We start from the raw sequence: 22,638 nt of genomic DNA, 5'->3' as shown, positions 1-22,638 counted from the left end.
TGCAGGGAAAGGCAAACCACCACCTTGTGTAGACGCAGCAGATGAGATGATCAGGAACAGGTAAGCTCATTGCTTCCAGCAGCGTGGGAACTTAAAATATGTCCTCCAGATCCCTCTGAAACACAACAAACACAGAGGAGAGCAAAAAGGGAGAGAGCGGTGAAAGTCCCAAACAGATTCCCCAAAGAGATTCTCCTGAACTCAGACCTGGTGACTGATGAAGTCACTGCGGTGATCATACCCAGTTTGACAGCATGAGACAACCTTTGCTTTGACATGGTACACTATCATGTTTGAAGTAGCCACTACAAAACCGTGAACTGTAACCATGAAGTGATTTCTGCAGTCAAAAACAACACAAACTTTGTTATTTAGATCACGTGTGATTGGTGTTAAAGCAGTCCGCCAAGAAAATTTCTGAAAGCGCTGTAACTACGTTTAAGAATATAATCCACCCACTGTTATCATCTTCAATGCCCTGTACCAACACAGAGCAGAGCAGCTATCTGAACGCTACCCCAACAGAGGTCGATCATCTTGTTAATAATTTCACCTCCTCACTACGTACGACTCTGGATGCTGTAGCTCCTGTGAAAACTAAGGTCTCTAATCAGAAGTACCTGACTCCGTGGTATAATTCTCAAACACGTACCCTAAAGCAGATGACTCGTAATCTGGAGAGGAAATGGCGTGTCACAAATTTAGAGGATCATCATTTAGCCTGGAGAAATAGTTTGTTGCTTTATAAGAAAGCCCTCCGCAAAGCCAGAACATCTTACTATTCGTCACTGATTGAAGAAAATAAGAACAACCCCAGGTTTCTCTTCAGCTCTGTAGCCAGGCTGACAAACAGTCAGAGCTCTTTTGAGCCAACCATCCCTTTAACGTTAACTAGTAATGACTTCATGAACTTCTTCACAAATAAAATTTTTATCATTAGAGAAAAAATTACCAGTAATCATCCCACAGATGTAATATTATCTACAGCTACTTTCAGTACCATTGATGTTAAGTTAGACTCTTTTTCTCTAATTGATCTTTCTGAGTTAACTTCAATAATTACTTCCTCCAAACCATCAACGTGTCTTTTAGACCCCATTCCTACAAAACTGCTCAAAGAAGTCCTGCCATTAATTAATGCTTCGATCTTAAATATGATCAACCTATCTCTAATAATCAGCTATGTACCACAGGCCTTCAAGCTGGCTGTAGTTAAACCTTTACTCAAAAAGCATCTCTAGACCCAGCAGTCTTAGCTAATTATAGGCCAATCTCCAACCTTCCTTTATATCAAACATCCTTGAAAGAGTAGTTGTCAAACAGCTAACAGATCATCTGCAGAGGTTTATTTGAAGAGTTTCAGTCAGGTTTCAGAGCTCATCACAGCACAGAAACAGCTTTAGTGAAGGTTACAAATGATCTTCTTATGGCCTCTGACAGTGGACTCATCTCTGTGCTTGTCCTGCTAGACCTCAGTGCAGCGTTCGATACTGTCGACCATAATATCCTATTAGAGCGATTAGAACATGCTGTAGGTATTACAGGTACTGCACTGCAGTGGTTTGTATCATATCTATCTAATAGACTCCAGTTTGTGCATGTAAATGGAGAGTCCTCTTCACACATTGAGGTTAATTATGGAGTTCCACAGGGTTCAGTGCTAGGACCAATTCTGTTTACATTATACATGCTTCCCTTAGGCAGTATCATTAGAAGACATAGCATACATTTACACTGCTATGCAGATGACACCCAGCTCTATCTGTCCATAAAGCCAGATAACACACACCAATGAGTTAAACTGCAGGAATGTCTTAAAGACATAAAGACCTGGATGGCCGCTAACTTTCTGCTTCTTAATTCAGATCAAACTGAGGTTATTGTACTCGGCCCTGAAAAGCTTAGAAATATGGTATCTAAGCAGATTCTTACTCTGGATGGCATTACCTTGGCCTCCAGTAACACTGTGAGGAACCTCGGAGTCATTTTTGACCAGGACATGTCCTTCAACGCACATATTAAACAAATATGTAAGACTGCGTTCTTCCATTTGTGCAACATCTCTAAAGTTAGAAATATCCTGTCTCAGAGTGACGCTGAAAAACTAGTTCATGCATTTATTACTTCCAGGCTGGACGACTGTAATTCATTATTATCAGGATGTCCTAAAAACTCCCTGAAAAGCCTTCAGCTAATCCAAAATGCTGCAGCAAGAGTCCTGACAGGGACTAGAAAGAGAGAGCAGATTTCTCCTGTTTTGGCTTCACTTCACTGGCTTCCTGTTAAATCCAGAATTCAAAATCCTGCTCCTCACATACAAGGTCTTAAATAATCAGGCCCCATCTTATCTTAATGACCTTGTAGTACCATATCACCCTATTAGAGCACTTCGCTCTCGCTCTGCAGGCCTACTTGTTGTTCCTAGAGTATTTAAAAGTAGAATGGGAGGCAGAGCCTTCAGTTTTCAGGCCCCTCTTCTGTGGAACCAGCTTCCAGTTTGGATTCGGGAGACAGACACTATCTCTACTTTCAAGATTAGGCTTCAAACTTTCCTTTTTGCTAAAGCATATAGTTAGGGCTGGACCAGGTGACCCTGAATCCTCCCTTAGTTATGCTGCAATAGACGTAGGCTGCCGGGGGATTCCCATGATGCATTGAGTTTTTCCTTTCCAGTCACCTTTCTCACTCACTATGTATTAACAGACCTCTCTGCATTGAATCATATCTGTTATTAACCTCTGTCTCTCTTCCACAGCATGTCTTTATCCTGTCTTCCTTCTCTCACCCCAACCAATCACAGCAGATGGCCCCGCCCCTTCCTGAGCCTGGTTCTGCCGGAGGTTTCTTCCTGTTAAAAGGGAGTTTTTCCTTCCCACTGTCGCCAAAGTGCTTGTTCATAGGGGGTCATATGATTGTTGGGTTTTTCTCTGTATCTATGAAGCGGCTTGAGGCGACTTTTGTTGTGATTTGGCGCTATATAAATAAAATTGAATTGAATTTAATACAGACACTACAGTGAGCATCACAACCATGTAACATATTTTTACACCATGAAACAAACGATTTTTCATATCATCATCTGATATAAATACAATTGAATTGAATTGAATTGAAAATTGTCCAAACTTTTATAATCCCAGCAGTATAACGGATCGTCAACACAAGGCAGTGTGGGTTGTTGTACTGTGGTACAATACTGTTGATTTTAAAGCCTCAGCAGAAATGCAGATTTCTCAGGCATGTCTGTGTTTCTCTGTGTTCAACTGTCATGTTTGATGAGCCTGAGATTATCTCAAGATTTATCTTGAGTTCCTGGGAGAGAGCGAAAGAGAAATAAAACTTACTTCACTCTGAAGTAAGGTTGGTACAAAACAAACATGAACCTAGTTAAAAAACATTTCATTACTACAGATGATCAGCAGATGGCTAATGAGCTCTATTAATGTTATGTGTCATTGACGAGTGGGGATTTCACAGGAATGAAGGAGTCGGATTCCCTTTGTTGGAATGAATGTGGAGCTAATGACAGACTGTTGACTGATCCAAGTGTTTTATCTCTTTCTACAGTGAACATAAAACACTACATGTACAAAGGCTAATGCATGCTGTGGAGCCCTGCTCTCAAAAACCTAGGTCCATCTTCATCGACTGAAGACTTCAGAAATAAGAGTTTTTAAGAAATTTAAGAAATACGTTTTTAGAACATGTTTAGCTCCATCTATCGTTTGCAGTAAAATAGTTTCCCCACTACACAGGCTCTCCTCACTGACGAGTCTTTTGTTTTGGCTTCTTAAACTGGCCCCTGGTCTCCTCTGAGTGTTGTGGTGATGATGCCAGACAGCAGCATAATCTGTAAACTCAAACTAGCCCACCAGCAAAGGTTTCAGCAAAGTCACTCAAACCCTACCCCATAACCTGATGTCAACATTAAGTGACCTGTGCTATTGTTTATTAATAACAACAACAACAACAACATTAATAATAATAATAATAATAATAATAATAATAATAATAATAATATAGATGCACTGTAAGCTTAGGAAAAATGAGGACAACATATGACAGATTTTTTTTATCTGCTTTTGTTTTTAATGCAAAAATAAAAAGCAGGTCTATCATCTTCTAAGTGTAGTTTGTGCTTTAATTAAGAACGGAGGATTTCTTCTCCTCATTTGGATAATGATACGGCGCTGGCTGTTCTCATAAAAACGACTCTTTTAGAAGAACTTGGGCTTTGAGGGGAAAGTCTGCTTTCATCTACTGTAGATGAACATGCAAAAATAGAAATGGAACATGAGGATGGGCCACTGACAAAGCCACAAACAAATAAAAGCATCCAGTGGAGCCTGAGAGGAAGCCGAAAGGGAGGAATTGATGTCTGTTTCTGTTTTGAGCACTTCCTATCTGTGACTCACCAGGATCACTGAGAGAGCTGCAGCTCCCACCAGACTTCAAGACTTCTGATCTGTTGGGTATTTTTATTTTTACCCTTTTTTTCCAAGGATAAAAGTAAAAATTATGGTAATTTTATGTGGGAAGGTCACTGCACATCGAATCATTCTCAAATCACTCTTGAAGCACGGTTCATTAGGCTTTTCCTCCCACTCATCCAACCACCCACCCGATACTCATACACAGACACACAGTGAACATACCAGCGAATATTTTTCAGCCAATTTACACAAAAAGGAGGAGAAATAATCTGCTCCGTTTATTATTTTGGATACAAGCCGATGCTGAAATTACTCTGATGTAAAAAGGGATGGTTACTGTGGGCAGGGACGGGAAACTGTCTGTTAATCTGTTGCAAGGCTCATTGTTCATTAGCTGCTGAAAGTCATTCTCAATAACTCAATAACCTGTAACACTGGTTCTCATGTGGCACATTTCTACTGACAGTGAAGTGCTTTCTATCCCACGTTCACACACACCATCACTCTAGCAAACACGTTGGAAGAGTTCAGCATCTTGCCCAAGAACACTTTGGCATGCACAGTGGAGCAGCCGGGGATCAAACCACCAACCTTCTGATTAGCAGATGACCCGCGCTAACTCTCGAGCCACCGCCACCGGAATTAAGATGAAGCTGTGCAACCTTGACAGACAGGTTTTCTTACTTTTTCACTTACTTTAAGTGATGCACTCAAGTGCTTTCGAGTTTCAAGATGCTGTTTTCAAGTGTTTTGAATTGAAGCACAATTTAAAAGTAAAATGTTACGTTTACAGACTGTTAGTATCAATAACATGGTTATTTTTGGCTGACGAGTTCTCTGACCTGCTGGAATGAAACGGGTTTGTGTGGTTCACGAAATTCCAAATAAATTCAAATATGGCACTTTTGAAGTCCTTAAACACGCGTGCTGTGCAGTCATTCCATCTCTATCCTAATAAGGGCACACACATAATCTTTCTTTTAATTATTAATCGTTATCATTATTAATGTTATTATGGTCCAGCAGAGGTAGCACATTCACTGTCTGCCACTGTTGGCCCTACTGCCTCCACAGAGCTGTTTCCAGAATATGAGGTTCAAGCAGTCTGTGGACCATCAGCCAGCTGTGCTGAAAGTGAAGTTATACTGATTGCTGAAGTGAAACTTCTGAGTTCTGGTTGAATCTTGACAAACTTTGGAAATGAACTTTTGGCAAACACTTAAATCATCCACTTCCAACAACACATCCGAGGTGGCTGAAAATCCCTACAGTTCCCATCTACATGGGTGGCTACATCTGTGGGGCCATGAACCCGATTAACAAATCTAAAATCCAGAGTGCACTTCACAGATCACAGAAGAATAAAATGCAACGAGCCAGACTCACCATGGCTTCTGCTCTCACGTTCTGGCTGCTTGACACTAAGGATACCACGCGTGTTTGCTTCTCTCGTGTGAAATCAGAGACATGTATGTTAGTTTATCATGTTAATATCACTGTATATAGTGAGATGGCAAAAACAGCAAACAAAGGAAAAATGAATACATATATTTATCTACGTATTCATTGTATAAGACAAAAATAATCAGTATCCAGTCCATGTTTATTTATAGAGCACACGAAAAACCCAAAACAACACATTAAAAGTCACAAAACCACAGATTAATCAAAGGGGGGAAAATAAATAAATAAAGGTATAAATAAAAAAAATAGAGAACAAAGTGTACTATAAATAAAACAGTTTCAGCTCTCGTAGGTCCCCGTGATGTGTGGGTGTGTCTTATCCAGGAGCTGAGCTGCCACCCATTTCTCCTGAGGTGGCAGCTCCCAGCTGACGTTACTCAGTGATCAGCCACCCAGCAGTATGTTACTGAAGCGCTGCTCACTCAGTAAGTAGGTCAGTCCCGGGTGGTGAGCAGCAGTGGTGGATTCTGTGTGTATTAACTGGGATTTGTGTTTTCTTTGGGCTGCTTGGGAGGAGCTGCTGATTTCTAAGTGTAGCTTTAATTTGACTAAAGTCTTCGTTTGTTTGGTTTAATTAGCAGTGTTCCCACCTCTTTGAGCTCTTTAAAAAAAACAAACCTTTGGCTTTTTCGTTTCCCTGTCATACCATTGGTACTCCTGTCATTCCCTAGCGCTTATTTTGGGGCATGTGGCACTAAACTGATTATATATCGTTTTTAAAGAAACTTAAAACTGACTAGAAGCTAACTCTGTTAATACTGCTAAAATGCCTTTTAGAAAATGTGTTTTCAAATTTGATTCTGTTTAAAATCAAATCCACCCTAATATGGGGGAGGAGCTTATTCCATTATTTGGAGGCCACAAGAACAAAAGCTCAGTCCCCCAGGTGTTTCCATCATGACATGGGAGCAACAAACAGCTGGTCAGCTGATCTAAGTTGGAGACAGACCACTTAAAAGCAAACCTGTGTAAAGACTGAAGACAGGGGTCATGTGCTCACATGTGAGTGTCTCTGTTAGCAAATGAGCAGCAGCAGCTTTCTGAACCATTTGTAAATGTGATCGTGAGGCCTGATCAACGCCAACATAAAGTATATTGCAGTGATGAAGGCAAGTTGTCACAAATGCATGTAAAACTAAATTAACTAAAGTTAAAATGCTTGCATTTAGAAAGCCCCCTTTTCTCACTGTTATTCGCTTGTTCATTTTAAGAACTGTTTCAACTTTCACCCCACGATCGGAAGCACGTGGTTTAAACAGGATCTGGGGAAGCTTTGAAAAAGGTCTGAAATTTTACAGCAAAGAGGCATTCGGACCTCGGGGGGTTCCACTGCCTGTGTAAAAGTTACAGGTACATCATTAAAAGTCAGGGATGAAATGCTCTACAGTCAGCTGTTAAAGGTAATACAGGGTGGGCCATTTATATGGATACAGCGTAATAACATGGGAATGGTTGGGGATATTAAAGTCCTGTTTGTGGCACATTAGTATATGTGAGGGGGCAAACTCCTCAAGATGGGTGGTGACCATGGTGGCCATGAAGAAGTCGGCCATCTTGTTGGTAATGTCACAAGAAAACAATGGTGTGCTTGGTTTCAACGTAACTTTATTCTTTCATGAGTTATTTACAAGTTTCTCTTTGTTTACAGCCATTGATATGTCGAAGAGGTTAACACGTGAGGAGCGGATGGAAATTGTGTTGATATCTGGTGAACGCAGTAACCGGGTCATTGCAGCAGATTTCAATGCAAGACACCCTACGAGACCACCCATCTCCCATGCTACAGTCAGCAAACTGCTTGCTAAGTTTCATGAAACTGGTTCAGTGTTGGATTTGCCAAAATGTGGACGCAAGAAAACTGTGACTAATGAAGAAACATCAGTGGCTGTCCTAGCTTCATTCAGCAAGAGCTCACAGCGTAGCACTCGCCGCATGTCACTGGAGAGTGGCATTAGTCGAACATCCCTCGGCGGATGTTAGCTACTCACAAATGGCGCCCTTACAAACTCCAGCTACTGCAGCATCTCAGCGAGGATGACCCAGATCGGCCACAGAATTTGCAGAATGGGCAAAACAAAAACTGGAACAGGAAACTCAGTTCATGCAGAAGATTTTGTTCAGTGATGAGGCAAACTTTTATGTGAATGGTGAAGTTGACAAACAAAACCACCGCTATTGGTCTGACACTAACCCACATTGGATGGATCCCTCCAAGACTGTTGGAACAACAAAAGTGATGGTTTGGTGTGGTATATGGGGTAAAACAATAGTGGGTCCATTCTTCATCAATGGAAACCTCAAGGCCACTGCATATTTGAAATTGCTACATGATGACGTGTTTCCCTCTTGAAACTCATGAAAGAATAAAGTTACGTTGAAACCAAGCACACCATTGTTTTTCTTGTGACATTACCAATAAGTTTGATGTGTCACATGGCCCTCTTCTTATTGAAAAAACAAACGTTGCATTCAAGATGGCCGACTTCTAAATGGCCACCATGGTCACCACTCACATATACTAATGTGCCACAAACAGGACTTTAATATCACCAACCATTCTCATGTTATTACGGTGTATCCATATAAATGGCCCACCCTGTAGAACGAACTGCAAACAATAGCGCAGAAGTTGCCAAATTTTCAGTAGCTACAAACCTCCAAACTTGTGACTTCAATTAGCTCAAGAACAGTGTGCAGAGAACTTTCTGTGGAACAGATTTCCATGGCTGAGTAGCTGCATCCAAGCATACACGTAAAGTAGATGTAATGTCGGCATATTACACACACGTAATAATAATTCTTTATAATTAGAATTCCCAAATCCCTATGCAGCTTTACTATGTTTCATCCAGACTGATTAATGATAAATAAAGAGTCAATGTTTTATATGCATTTTGTTTGGTCTATGAACAATATGCACCTCACTGTCATGGTGTTTTGTGCAGTAAAACTCAATAAAATGTCAATATTTCAAGTTCTCAAAGGCCATGGACAACTTTGACTTTTTCCTCCTCTCTGCATACAAACTGAAATCAGCTGACTGTAGCATAAGGGATTAGGAAACGTCTTTTTTTCTATCCACCCATCGTGCATTAACAGCAACACTGTATCACTATTAGGAACACTGTTATGTATATTACAGCATTAAATGGTAAGTAGACCGTAGAAATGCCTTTACTCTGTTTTGAGCATCAGTGTGCTTTCTCTCTCTCATTCATGCAGTGTTGTACCTTTACCTTTTCTGTACACACACACACACACACACACACACACACACACTCTGAGGCATGGACAGGAGAAGCAGGGGAACAATCCATCAACCTTCCAAATGGTAAATGACCCGCTGCCCCTCCCAATGACTCAGGAACTGCTTAGGGTTAAATTTAGGGTTGCATTTATTATTATTTTTGTTTGTGTGTTTTCCATAATTTCACAAGTACAAGATGTTACTTTTTAAATCATCTGTTTCCACTTTATGATAATATTTCCATTTGCAAAACAGGTGAAAATTCAAAAGGGAAAATGTGAAGAAAGCCTGCTGTTTTGTAAAGTCTTTCTGGGTTATGTTTTATGTTTAAAAAAAGGTTTTTAGTGAAGAAATAGACTGCTGAGTAAAAGAAAACTCTAGAACATTGAAAAGACCTCAAGGACATTCCTAGTTTTCAGTGAGGTCACATCGGTGATGGGCTAATGTATCCCTCACCATATGGGACACCTTCACAGTTTATAGGAGCAGCCTTCAGGGAAAAGGCCAGCCGGAGTCAGCCGGTCTGTGGGCTTCAGGGAGGCCTGTGTAAGCTGCCTGCTGAAAGGGTGCCCTTCATTTCTAGACAGCGTGCCCTTTTTAAAATACAATCATAGATAGAGAGTGAGCGGCTGCCTTACCGCTGTCTATCCCAATTCATTCACATACACTGCCTCAAGGGCCTCATTTGGGTAGCTATAGCTATAGCCTCATGGTCAAAACATGACCTTCAACACCCTGCTGCAATCAGACCTCCTCTCAACTATGCATATACTTTTTTATTGTCAGGTGATCTGTATCATAACTGTATCATACGGATCATCAAAATAAAGGTCGCCATAAAGTTTAAGTGCAAGCACTTGAGCTCAGTGTGCTTACAGGTACTATTAGTAAATGAAGGTGCTTTGTTGTTTCTTTGTTGGGACTCTCCTTTGGTTCCTGCCATCCGCCTCCACATACCTAATGTCCTTATTTGTGGGCACTACCTGAGGTAGCCTCAGGCTTTAGTGGACCACTGCATTGCTAACAGTTAGTGAAGCTGGCTGATGACCTTAGCTTACCTTTTTCCTTGCACGGAGAACCTGGGCCCTGTTTCAGGAAGCCGGTTTAGTGCAAACTCTGAGTAAGTATACCCTGAGTTAACGAAAACCGTCTGTCTGGCAGTCAGGAATGTTACAGTTGCACTGAAACGTCTCCTGCACTCGTTTGTGGTGTTCCCCGGTCATAGACCCACAAGATTTATCAAAGAGGGATGCCACAAAATTGCAGGTATCAGGATGAACAGAACTTAATTCATGATGTGGTGATACTTGAACTACTACTTAAATTTTACATTTATTCTCACGGTTCCCAGGCGTGATTGGCTGTATAGATGGCACTCACATTCCAATCATTGCTCCTTCAGTAAATGAAGGAGACTATGTGAACAGGAAGTCTTTCCACAGCATTAATGTACAGGTACATAGTTCCCTGTAGCATTTCAAACTAACAAATTATTTCATTATAGTAATGGATGCTAATTTGTGTTCTCTGCACTGTGAAGATCATATGTGATGCTGCCAACATTATCACAAATGTGGAAGCCAACTGCTCAGCCTCTGTGAGTGGTGGTGGTGGAGGACCCCCACCTGTTTTTCGGGCCTCCGCTTTTTTTCTAGTGGCTATAACGGGTCACATTTGAGCATACAGAGTAAGCAAATATGTACTTGTAATGTGCTCAGATAATTTCAATAAGTGCTTACAGAGGGGAAATTAATGTAGCCTCTAACTGCAATTGATTTACATCGGACAAACAGACCAAGCACTATGGCTCATAATACAATTACACCTTACCTGTTTGGACTATATTTTTATATTTCATTTTTACTTGCTGCCAGGAACGTTTGGGGCCTGTTGGGTTGCACCTGCGCTCACATCACATCACAAAATAAAATGTATGAAATAAAAAATAAAATAAAATATAATGAAATATAATAAGATAATGTGTTAAATGGGTGGAAATCCCTAGATCAATGTTTAAATGAACACTCACGCATTGACTCTGTCGGCTATGTTTTGCCGTGCATGCTCTCTTTCTTTTGCAGCTGAGGCTGTGTTATTTTTTTTCCGCGGAATTTGCATGTTATCGGCATATGCTGCCATCAGAATTTCGGCCTCAAGCGCTGTAAAATACATTGACCGCGCCTTCTTTCCCTCCGTCTCCATGGTGACTCGCTTAATCTGTGCTCCACTAATCAGGGCTTTATGTATCCTCGTGCGCGCGCTTCACTTGGGGTTAAAGCAACTCCATGTTGACTGAACTAATTGTTATCAGCCTTTCTGAAACCGAATATTCCGAGTTGGACAGTTCGGGGTTACTCAACCCTGCGTATCGTTTTTCACTCTGAGTTTTCTAAACCGGCTTCCTGAAACAGGGCCCTGTTGGCAAAATCCTTGCTGGAAAGCGGTGCACTGTTTTGTGTTCTTGGGAAAGATTCTGTGGTATTGTGTGGATTTGGAAACCCTGAAGCCTTCAGGGTTGACTTCAACTCCGAGTCAGTTACCGGGGTAACAGACTCAATGAACCTAACCCGCTCGCTGACGGGTTTTCTTTAACAAACTCTGAATTTCGCTCTGATGCCGTCCTTCAGCTGCACTTTAATCATTTGATTGACACTCCAATTCATTTCCTAATTCATAAAGTTCCTTTCAAAGCGAATAGAAACAACAAATTTGCAGAGGTTGCCATTTTCACAAACACTGAAATCCCAGATTCATTGTATTTTGCCTTTTTTTTACTTAACGTCAAAAGTAATTCAGTCGTCAATATATAAAGACAGAGATAACGATTACACCAGATTCATTATCAACTCAGAATGAAGTCTATAGTCTCCATCTTTCTGTCTCTGTGACTCTGTGGACAGTGATGCTATCAGACTGTCAGTTTACCTACACTGCAAACATTTACTACTGCAGCTGTTGCACACTGTTCAATCATTTGTCTTTTTATAATCAGTCACACTGACAGAAAAATGTGTCACAGTTGGATCTTGTGGATGATGTGAATATCTAAGTGAAGATGAAACTGAAGTGACTTAAACACTCACAGAATGTGGCTTCCCACATTCTGTTTTGCCAAAGTTGGGTAAGTGGATGCCTCACAGGCCAAGAGGGAGTGTTCAGGCCCTTGGCAGGTATCTCTGCCTCCCCCTTCTGCAAGACCTGCTGAAGCTCAGTCTTTTAGTGGCCCCTCTCTGACCCCAGCTCCTGGTTGGGAGCCAGATGTGGAAAGCTATCAGGAAGGAGATGTTGATGAAGAGAACGTCATCTTTGAGGAGTACAACCTGTCCTGCGGTTAGCAGCCAGCTAGTTTCCTAGGAGCAGAGTTGGGCCAGTCACTTCTCTGATATGATTATCAAGGCATCCTCCTCTCTTGATATTTCCCTCGTTGATGATTCTGTGATGCCCGCATCTAGGTTTGAGCAGTTGCAACCTTCCCAGATGTAGGTGCCCCTGCTACCCGACTTTAAGGACCTGATAAGCTAGCAGTTTGGCTCTTCTGCAGAGTTGCACAAGTGGTCCGTTACCTGTAGGAGGTTTTCTAATATTCATGTCAAAGGAAAAAATTGCCTGTGCCCCTCTCCGCCTGGCAGATCAGGCTCTTGCTCTGTTAGTCTAACCCTCTAGCTCCCCTTTTGGCATGGCCGCATGCTCTAGCAGCAACTGTAGGGTCATGGTTGCCTTGCTAACTAGGCTACACAGGGCAATGGCTAACCAGGTGTGTCTTGCTAATATTGGAAACATTATATCCCTTTATATGCATCACCTGTCTCACCAGGTGCAATCAAATCTGGGGGCTCCAGTTGTGTGGGCAAGGTTCTGGCCTGTTACACTCACCTTTCTGCTCTCATGCAGGAGGAGCAGGCTTTTGCTACTGGCAGTGCCTTGGCTTACTTCTGGGTAGTGTGGCACCATCTAGAGTTGTCTCAGTCCCAACTCTGGCAGGATGCCCAGGACTCCTTAATGAGGCAGCTTGACTGTTGCAGCAGGCTTGAGACAGTCATTGCTTTACAAAGGAGGTGTTGAGGAACCTGTCCAGACTCTCTAGAAGTTCTAGGCGCCTCACCTTTTTGTGTTTTTGTGCTTTTTATGCCTTTTAGCTGAGTCCAGTGTTGGGCAAGTTACTTTGAAAAAGTAATTCATTACAGTAACTAGTTACTTTTTCCAAAAAGTAACTGAGTTAGAATCTTGTAACTCAGTTACTAAAAGTAATTAATTACTTGAAAAGTAACTGTTGCGCTACTTTAAAAAAATGTTTAACCCTCCGGGGTCCAGGGTGTAATTGGCCATTTTTTAACCACTTTTGATGTTTCCTCCACATTTCACCTTTAAAAACGATTTACTTTGCCTTGTTTGGTCTCATCCTTTTCAGCACAACCTCACGTGTCTGAATCTAAAGTCGCGTTTTCATTTTGACTACAGTATTAACACAATTGATCTAAAATCAGACAACAAACATAAAAAACAAAAAATTTTAATAACCATTTCAAACTATTTAAAGAACAATCAGCTGTTCTGCATTCAATAAGATGCCACACAAATTATTTCTGCCACTCCAAATTTTTCTGTCCACTATAAAGGAGAACATCACAGCCTGATACCTGCAGGTCTGACAGCAGCAGGTGTATCACTCCTGTTTCTACCTGCACTGTAAAATGTAATATTGTGTTCAATTAAAAATATTAAATAGGCTGAACTCAGTTTTTATCAATTTGTTATTAGAACTCGATTTAAATAAGTTACCAGTACTTTTTATGCAAAAACGCTGATAAACTCAATTTATTTGAGTTGTCTTAACTTAGAAAAACTAAGTAAGCTGGAAGTTTTGTTTTTCAGTGCGGAAGGATGAAAGATGTGTTTTGAAAATGCCACGTCACTACCGTCCTCCTCCCTGCGGATCAGTCCGCATGTTCAGGGCGCATTTGTTATGGAATATGTTGAGCAAACCTGGAGAAGCGTCAGCTCAACATATTATTATTGTCATTGCCGTGGATCTTTACCTGATAAACTGACTTGGTGAGTAAATGTTTACTCTTATTCAAACTGATTTTGTGGCTTCTCTTAGTTTAGCACCAGGTTTATAATCTTGCTAGCTAGTTAGTGTTAGCCTAGCGTTGCTGCTGCCGCTGGGATCATGTTTCTTAAAAATTAACACCACGGCCTTAAAAACCTTATAAAACTATGTCTGTGAAATTTTCTGTTGATTGTTTGAAATAAAAAAGTGAGATAAGAGCCCAGACAAAATTCTTCGGGAGGTGCAGCCGTTAGGGGTGGGTGGGGTGTGGGGGGTATTTTCAATCCATAGCCATAACTAACTAACTAACTAACTAACTAAATAACTAACTAACTAACTAATGATATATATCATGTTTAACCTGAGTAGCAAAAGACTGCAGGGGGGGTTGAAAACAGTAAGCCAGGAGTTAGCTGTGCTCGCGGACTCTATCAAGCCTTGACCTCCTGGTCAGCTATTGCTATTGCGCTGGTGGATAACAGAGCTCTCCACTCTGAAGCACTTTTGAAAATATGTGATATTATTATAAATTAAGTAGATATTTGAGCATTACACAGCTACATTCTTGCCTGAAAATATCTTAAAAGGTTATTTTGTGACCCAGAAAGGGTAATCTGGGGAAAAGGAGGATTGCATTTGTCGGAGCCTGTGCATACTTGTAAGCACGGCAATGGCGGAGGAGCGCGGCTAAAAAACGTATTACTTTTTCTGGGTCACAAAATAAACTTTTAAGATATTTTCAGGCGAGAATGTAGCTGTGTAAAATTCAAATATCTGTTCGATTTATCAAGACATCACATATTTGCAAAAATGCGACGAAGTTTTCAGACACGTCCATTTTCTTTTATGCTTTGTGGCAGCTTTTGAACATCTGTGGCATCTATTAATGCCAAATCTAGCCTTTATTTAACAACATAAGCAATCTCTATGTTACAATGATTGCACAGCCATTAAGGATCAAATCAGTTTCTGAAAAATGTTATGCTTTTTCTCCCTCTGCTTGCTTCTTACTGTCTTTGAGGCCCCACAAGGCTGCCCGCTGGGATTGGAATGATGGGAGAGGCGTGAGTTTCTCAAAATGGGCTCATTGAGTCAGCACGGATAAGATCTTGGAGAGGCTACGGCTGCTGTGAATACTCAGAATAAGATCTCTGACTGCAGACTGGATACATCTCAGAAGGGCTTGCTCGCAATAACATCTCTGGGTGCAAATTGGATGACATCTCGGGGAGGCACACTGCCGTGAGTTCTCAGAATCGGCTCCTTGAGCACAAGAAATGACAACATCACAGAACGCAAGTATGGCGAAGCTCGCGGCTCTCCAACGGGAGATTGAGAGACCAGTGTTGGACTGTAGAACTGCTTTGAAATTCATATGAGCTGTTCGCACTAAAGTAAAAACCACCATCACTTCATGCGGATACCCCTTTGGCGCCAGCTGCGGTCTCAAGGCTGTAGCTGAACAAAACACCCTGATAACGACTGTGTTTAGTCTGTTCCTTCCCATTCCCTGCAAGGCCACCTGGGTTGGCTGGAAGACTGTTTACTTAGCCTGGCAGGGCAAAGGACACTGTCTCAGCTGAACTATGGACACGCACACACATACATATACTGATACTCATAAGCACTCACCGACCCATCACCCTCCCTACCCCGGATCCAACGCCACCTCCAACGCTTACCTCCCCCATGATGTGGACATCGGGTCAGCTGGAGGCGCAGTCGAAAGATTGCAGCGGTCTCAGATCAGATGTACACACTAGAACTCTTTCCCATGTTGCTGTCTGTGTTTATTGTGTTATGGTGTGTTGATACCTGTGCATTCCTGTATTATCCTTTTGTGTTGCACATTTCAATGTTTTTTTTTCCTCGCTACCTAGCCTGACCTGTCTTCCCAATGTGATGTTTGTATTGTATGTACGGTCGGAGGTCTGTCATCTTGGTTGTGGGCAAAAGACCTGCAACTGACACATAAAGGCTATCTCATCATCTCTCATCTCATCACCAGCACTCCTGCTGTTGGACAGAAAGACATCAGTCAGTATTTTGATTTTCCAATATATTAGCAACTGTCAGTGACATTTATATTAATGAGGCTGAACTTTAATCATACTTTAGATCAGCCTGTTTCACTTATTGTTTTATTTGTGCTTTGGTTTGGGGAAGTTGTTTCTTCACTGATCTTTTCCTGTCTTCTGTTATTAGACTTGAGATATGACTGCACTGTGCTGTTGCTGGTGACTCCAGTTAATTCTATAAGACATGCTGTGTAAGTAAACCAACAACAACAGTTTGTCTGCATTTCTTGAAAGATCACATCCCCCAAACTTAGTTTAGAGGGTCTACACTGTATATAGTGAAGTCTGCAAGTTTTCTAACAGCTAGATTTGTTGAAAGTTATTGGCCATGTTTGCAGAGCCCTTTTTAAAATGATGCTTTCATGACATTATTGTGTGTTGGGTGGGGGTCACGGCTATCCAGACTGACAGTGGGACATTGAATGTCACCTCTCCGGTGGGGAGGGAGCCTGAGATTGTGTAAATTGGAGTCTGTTTTATACCAAATGCAGAAAAAAAATGTTTTAAGGAAGCAATTAAGTTCATGAGTCCTCCGTCACAGAAGGTGTGTCAGTGAAGATGGTCGCCTGCAGGTTCAAGCTCATTGCATCTCCAACCCACATCCACTGCCACTGTACTTCAGGGAAGTTAAAGACTTTCTTCTGCACCTACATTTGTATCACCTCGATCCATGACAGTAATTCAGGCAGTAATGCCTGGACTGGAAACAAGCATCCTGAAAACATTACAACATTCCAGCTCCTGAGTTGGAATGAAAAACAAATGTGTTGTTTAAATCAGAGACTGCACTTATTTTTAATCATATTCAGGTTACCACACATTGTTTTTTCATTTAGTTGAACTTGAAATGTTTGTCAGTAAGTAAACAATTAGTATTGTACAGTCAGAAATATCAAGTTATTCTTAATACTGCAGACTTGCAATGTATAAGTTGTCCTAACAGTCATCTTAAGTAAGCTTTACTTAGTTTTTTTGAGGCAACGAGTTTCTTAAATTTTTTTTGAGTTCTGGGAACTAACAAGGCCGTACAGTGTACTCAAAATGAGCAAGTTGCCCTAACTTGGTCATCTTAAGTAAACTTGATACAATTTTTTTGAGTTCTGGGAACAAATTAGATTTTACAGTGTGGAGACAGCAGTGGCCTCATTGTTCTGACACACAACACAAAGCTATCCACAACACTACACACTAACTACACAAGACAACACATTAACTACACACTCCAAACACGCTAAACGTCACATCTCAAAACTCTCTCTCTCTCTCTTTTTCTGCTCTCTCTCTCTCGCCGTCACTCCTGAAACTTCCCCCTCTTCCTAAACAACCAAATGTCATGTTGCCATATCATTTTTTGATTGGTGCATTTTTCCACCAACACGAATGGGCTGTTTTTTGTTTTGTTTGTTTATTTTTTTCTCCAGGTGTTGTGCCAGACAGTGCTCGTGATCGCCGTCCGCGGGAGCGCGCAGCTGCTTAAAGCTGTAGCGTCCAGATTACTTACAGCTACTTCCTGCAGCTGATATAAGATGCCGTAAGCTGAACACAGCTTCAACCGTCTGTTGAAAAATAGTAACGCACCGCATTTTCTTGTTAGTAACTGTAACGGCGTTGTAACAATAGAAATAGCAATTCGTTAGATTACTCGTTACTGAAAAAAGTAACGCCGTTTGTAGCGCTGTTATTCCCATCACTGGATGAGTGTTTCTGCAATGCACTGATCAGTTTCAGTCATCAGGAACTAAAGGATATTGGCCTTATCCAGAACCCAGACTTTAATTCAGATTGAACCGACAGTATCCCAACTGAGATTGCAGAACAACACGGGAGCTCCATGGGTTATTGTCAGAAACAGCAAGTGACGCAGATGGAGCAGGGAGAGAAATCAAAGTGGGGATGCAGAGTTGGCACATCCAGCTATCAAAACAACAACACAAACTCCCGTTTCCATCCATCTTACTCACCAAAGCCAGATCCCTCGCAAACAACACTAAGGAGGTACAATCAGAGATTTTACTAATACCGCTTTTTCCGTAAGTGTTGTCTACTGATTGTAACTCAATCTTAGCTCCATCCAAACATCCGCAGTGTCTTAGTGGAGTTACCGGGCCAGACATTAAAATCAAATCAAATCAAAATTTATTCATATAGCACATTTTTAAGACCGAAGTACACCAAAGTGCTTTCCATTAAAATCGCAGTACAAGTAAAATCACAATAAAATATAAATTACAAATATATAAAATATAAGATAATTACAAAATCTAAATACAGAGCCAGATGTAAATTGCCCTAATTTGCCTTAAATGCTAGATCAAACAAATACGTTTTTAAACGTGATTTAAAAGACTGAATGGAATCTGACGCGCGAATATGAAGAGGGAGAGTATTCCATAGCCTGGGTGCAGCAACGGCAAAGGCACGGTCTCCTCTGGTCTTCAGCCGAGACCTAGGTTGCACCAAGAGCAGTTGGCCCGATGATCTTAGTGCTCTCTGAGGGCTGTACAGACAGAGGAGATCAGCTAAGTAGTCAGGTGCCATATTGTTCAAAATTTTATAAGTAAACAATAGAATTTTAAAATCAATTCGATATCTGATAGGAAGCCAGTGTAAATTTTTCAGAACAGGGGTGATAGAGTCAAACTTTCTAGTGCCGGTCAAGAGACGTGCTGCGGCATTCTGGACCAGCTGCAGACGCTGCAGAAGGGAAGATTGTAGACCCAAGTAGAGAGAATTACACCGCTAGGACCGCCACAAAGACTCTGGTGGGGGAAGGCGTGCTGGGATCTGCGCTGATGTGCTTCAACACTGGTGCCATAACAGCAGAATTATAGACATTGACCATGATTACCATTGTTTACATCCCCGCAATGCAAACTTTAGCTCAGCACTCAATCCCCTCCAACTTATCATCATCAAACAGCAGAGAGGACATCAAGGGTGTTCATATCGTTTGTGGGGACTAATAAGGCATGTTTGAAATCTGTACTCCCCAAATTCCACCAACGTGTTAAGTGTCCTACCATTGGGGACAGGACACTGGACCATATGTACAGTAACATCAAGCATGTCTACAGAGCATCACCACTCCCCCACCTGGGACAGAATTATCACCGGCCTCTGCTCCTCCTCCCTGCCTACATCGCCCCCAGGAAACAGACCCCTCCAAGCCCCTGGGTCATTAAAGCATGGCCAGATGATGTTCTCCTCCAAGTAGAGGACTGTTTTGATCTGACAGACTGGTCCATGTTTGAAGAGCAGGACCCAGAGACCTTCAAGTCTGTCCTTTTCTACACAAGTACTGTGTAGTAAATGTGGACTTGTAACTCAGCCAAGGAGACGTACAGGAGAGGGATAGAGGTCCTCCTCACTGACATCATCCCACACCAGGTGTGGTATCCAAACTCACTAACTACAAAGGACAGAGCCCCCCAAGCCCCAACAGCAGCCTCAAACTTGCAGAAGAGCTCAGACCAACTGGAAGGAATCCCTGCCAGGCTGTTCAACCTCTCCCTGACTCATCCCACAGCGGTTCCCACCTGTCCGAAGGCCTCCACTATCATTTCTATCCCCAGTGAGGCTGGTATAGACAGCCTCACTGACTACATACCTGTAGCCCCCACATCTGTAGTCATGAAGTGCTTCGAGCAGTGTCTTGTGTCTAAGCACAAGACTGTCTTTCCTCCTCCTTCGATCTGCACCAAATTCCTTCATTTCACCTGCTGGAGAACCTCTCCTGGTCCCTCAACACCAGCTCCATAACTAAGAAGGCCCAACAGTGTCTCTACTTCCTGCGAAAGCTGAGAAAAGCCCATCTCCCACCATCCATTCTCACCACCTTCTACAGGGGGACTATCGAGAGCGTCCTGAGCAGCTGCATCACTGTGTGGTATGGTAACTGCATTGTATTGGATCATAATACCCTACAATGGATAGCGAGAGCAGCTGAGAAGATCACTGGAGCCTCTCTTCCCTCCATCACGGACACCTGCAACAGCAAACCCACTAGCATTGTGGAGGACCCCACACACCCCTCATATCACTCTGCTGCCTTTTGGCAAGAGGTACCGAGGCCCTTACTGCCAGACTGTGGAACAGCTTCTTCCCCTAGGCCGTCAGACTCCTGAACACTCAGTGACTGGACGAACACACACACACCTTCATACTTCACCTTAAAATTTGCACAATGCTCAGTCTTTTTGCACGACACGCTCTCATTGTTGCACTTTTATATTATACACTGTTGTGTCTGTATTGTTCTGTGCTGGCTGGTGTTGCATTGCTTTTGATTTGGGTTTTTTTGCAATGTTTGCATACTTGCACTTTATGTAGTACTGCGTTGATTGTCTGTTATATGTTATATGAAGCACCATGGTCTTGGAGGAACGTTGTCTTATTTCCCTGTGTACTGTACCACTGCACATGGCTGAAATGACAATAAAGCCACTTAACCTGACTTGAAATATGCCAATGATACCACCATGGCTGAGCTCATTGATGGAGATGAGACAGCGTACAGGGCGGAGGTAGAGAACTTGAAGCTGGTCGTCCAAAAACAAAAGAACTCGTAATGGACTTCAGGAGACACAGACAGTTCCACTCCCCTCTGATTATAAATGGAGAACGGGTGGAATCTGTCTCTACCTTCAGGTTTCTAAGCATCCACATCTCCACTGATCTTACTTGGACCCACAACACCATCACCCTGGTAAAGAAGGCCCAGCAGCGGCTAAACTTTCTCCATGTCCTGAGGAAGGAGAACCTGGAAATGATGTTATTATTAAACTTAGAGTTTTTCTGCTCAGTGCTCAAAGCTAGGAACTATGCCTGAGGGATGATTTTAGGGAAGAGCCAAAAGCAGAAAAAAAATGAAACAGGACTTCTGATTTTGGCTGAAGGCCTCCTTATTTGAAATATTAACTCTGTTTAATATTAGCACTGATTATTACAACAGTATTTCCATGACAGTAAACAGCACACCAAGTTGTTTTCCAGTTGACAAATTAATTTGGGAATTTGGGACTCATGTTGAGGAATACAATCCAGGCAACACTAAAACATATTCTGTAGGATAGAAATGTCGTTTACTGAGGACGGGGGTACCTGGATGCAGCAGGGCTTCATTCAGATAAGAGAGAATCTTCTTTGTGTGTGCGGCAGACCGTCTGGAGGACGAGGATTTGGACTCAAATGCAAGCACGGACGACAGCGTAGCTGTGAGAAAGTTTATTAACAATGAAAGGCAAAATATAAACCAAAGCAGAGCATTGCAGGGAACTACGCTAACAAAAACCTAAACTGGGAACAGCTACAAAATAATAATGAAAGGAACAAAAACCTGCAATGAGAAACCTGGAACGGGAAACCTGGAACATGGAGAAACACACAGCAGAAATACGGGTAGACACGCAGACGAACCAGCAACTAACAGACGGAAACGCAGGGCTTAGATACACATGGGATAGCGAGGGAATGAGACACAGAAGGGGAACACAGCTGGGAGTAATCCGACATGACAAGACCAAGGGGAAGAAAAAGTCAATACAATGACATAGGACACAGACTTTCAAAGTAAGACAGGAAACATAACAGATGCGGACGTGACTAGGTGAGACAGCAACCATGGAGCACAGAAACCAAAAGACTAGAAAAGATAAACAATAACAAAATCAAAGTTCAATAGTAACACAGAAACAAAAACACTGGACCGTGACATTGTGTTTCTATTTAAGTGTTCACTGGAAGCTTATTAGAAGATTATTTAGCTTGTTTGTTCTTCTAGATTAATTATCAAACCAAAAGGCTCTTAAAGTTTTCATTTGTGTCCAAAAGTGTTGCATTTCCTTTTCTACTTCAAAGACTTTTTCATTAATACATACCACATTTTGTTCAAGCACTGATTAATGGCTGACCTTTACACCACAGGCATGAAAACACTGGTAGCACCGGTGGGACCTCACTGTATATAAAGTTAATAAAATAATTAACTTTGCTTCAAAGACATTTTTCAACCTGTATCTATCAAACATCATGTGATACGATCCTACATTGAAACTATCCTGCAACTTACTGTGTTCAAATCTTACTTTTTTAGAGATCTTAATTCTAAAAATAAAGTCAGATTTAACAGTTTGACGGTGTAGATGAACTTCATTTGGAACAGGTAACCCTTTCACTCCAGCCGGGGCGTTTTCGACCATCTTCTTCACCATCACACGTGCTGTGGTAATGGTTGAGATGCCAATGTGGGGAGTGATGAGTATATTAGGAAGCTCAAGCAATGGATGATCCCTACACAAGAAAAATCAGAGATAGCTGTCACGGCCCAGCGGCACGAGGGAACAAAGATGGACACAGGTGCAGAAACCA

General features: G+C 41.9%; 1 long non-coding RNA gene across 1 annotated transcript in view; it reads right to left on the bottom strand.

Moving 5' to 3' along the window:
* LOC146690088 (uncharacterized) overlaps positions 1 to 22,638 on the bottom strand; it is a 384,415-nt gene that overhangs the window by 163,760 nt on the left and 198,017 nt on the right. The gene's annotated exons all lie outside the window — the stretch shown is intronic.

The sequence above is a fragment of the Copadichromis virginalis genome, linkage group LG16, assembly GCF_057382275.1.
Source record: "Copadichromis virginalis isolate Kocher_CV1m ecotype Utaka linkage group LG16, C_Virginalis_male_GT1.1, whole genome shotgun sequence".
In the NCBI taxonomy this organism is placed as follows: domain Eukaryota; kingdom Metazoa; phylum Chordata; class Actinopteri; order Cichliformes; family Cichlidae; genus Copadichromis; species Copadichromis virginalis.
This window is presented reverse-complemented; position numbering and strand designations above follow the sequence as displayed.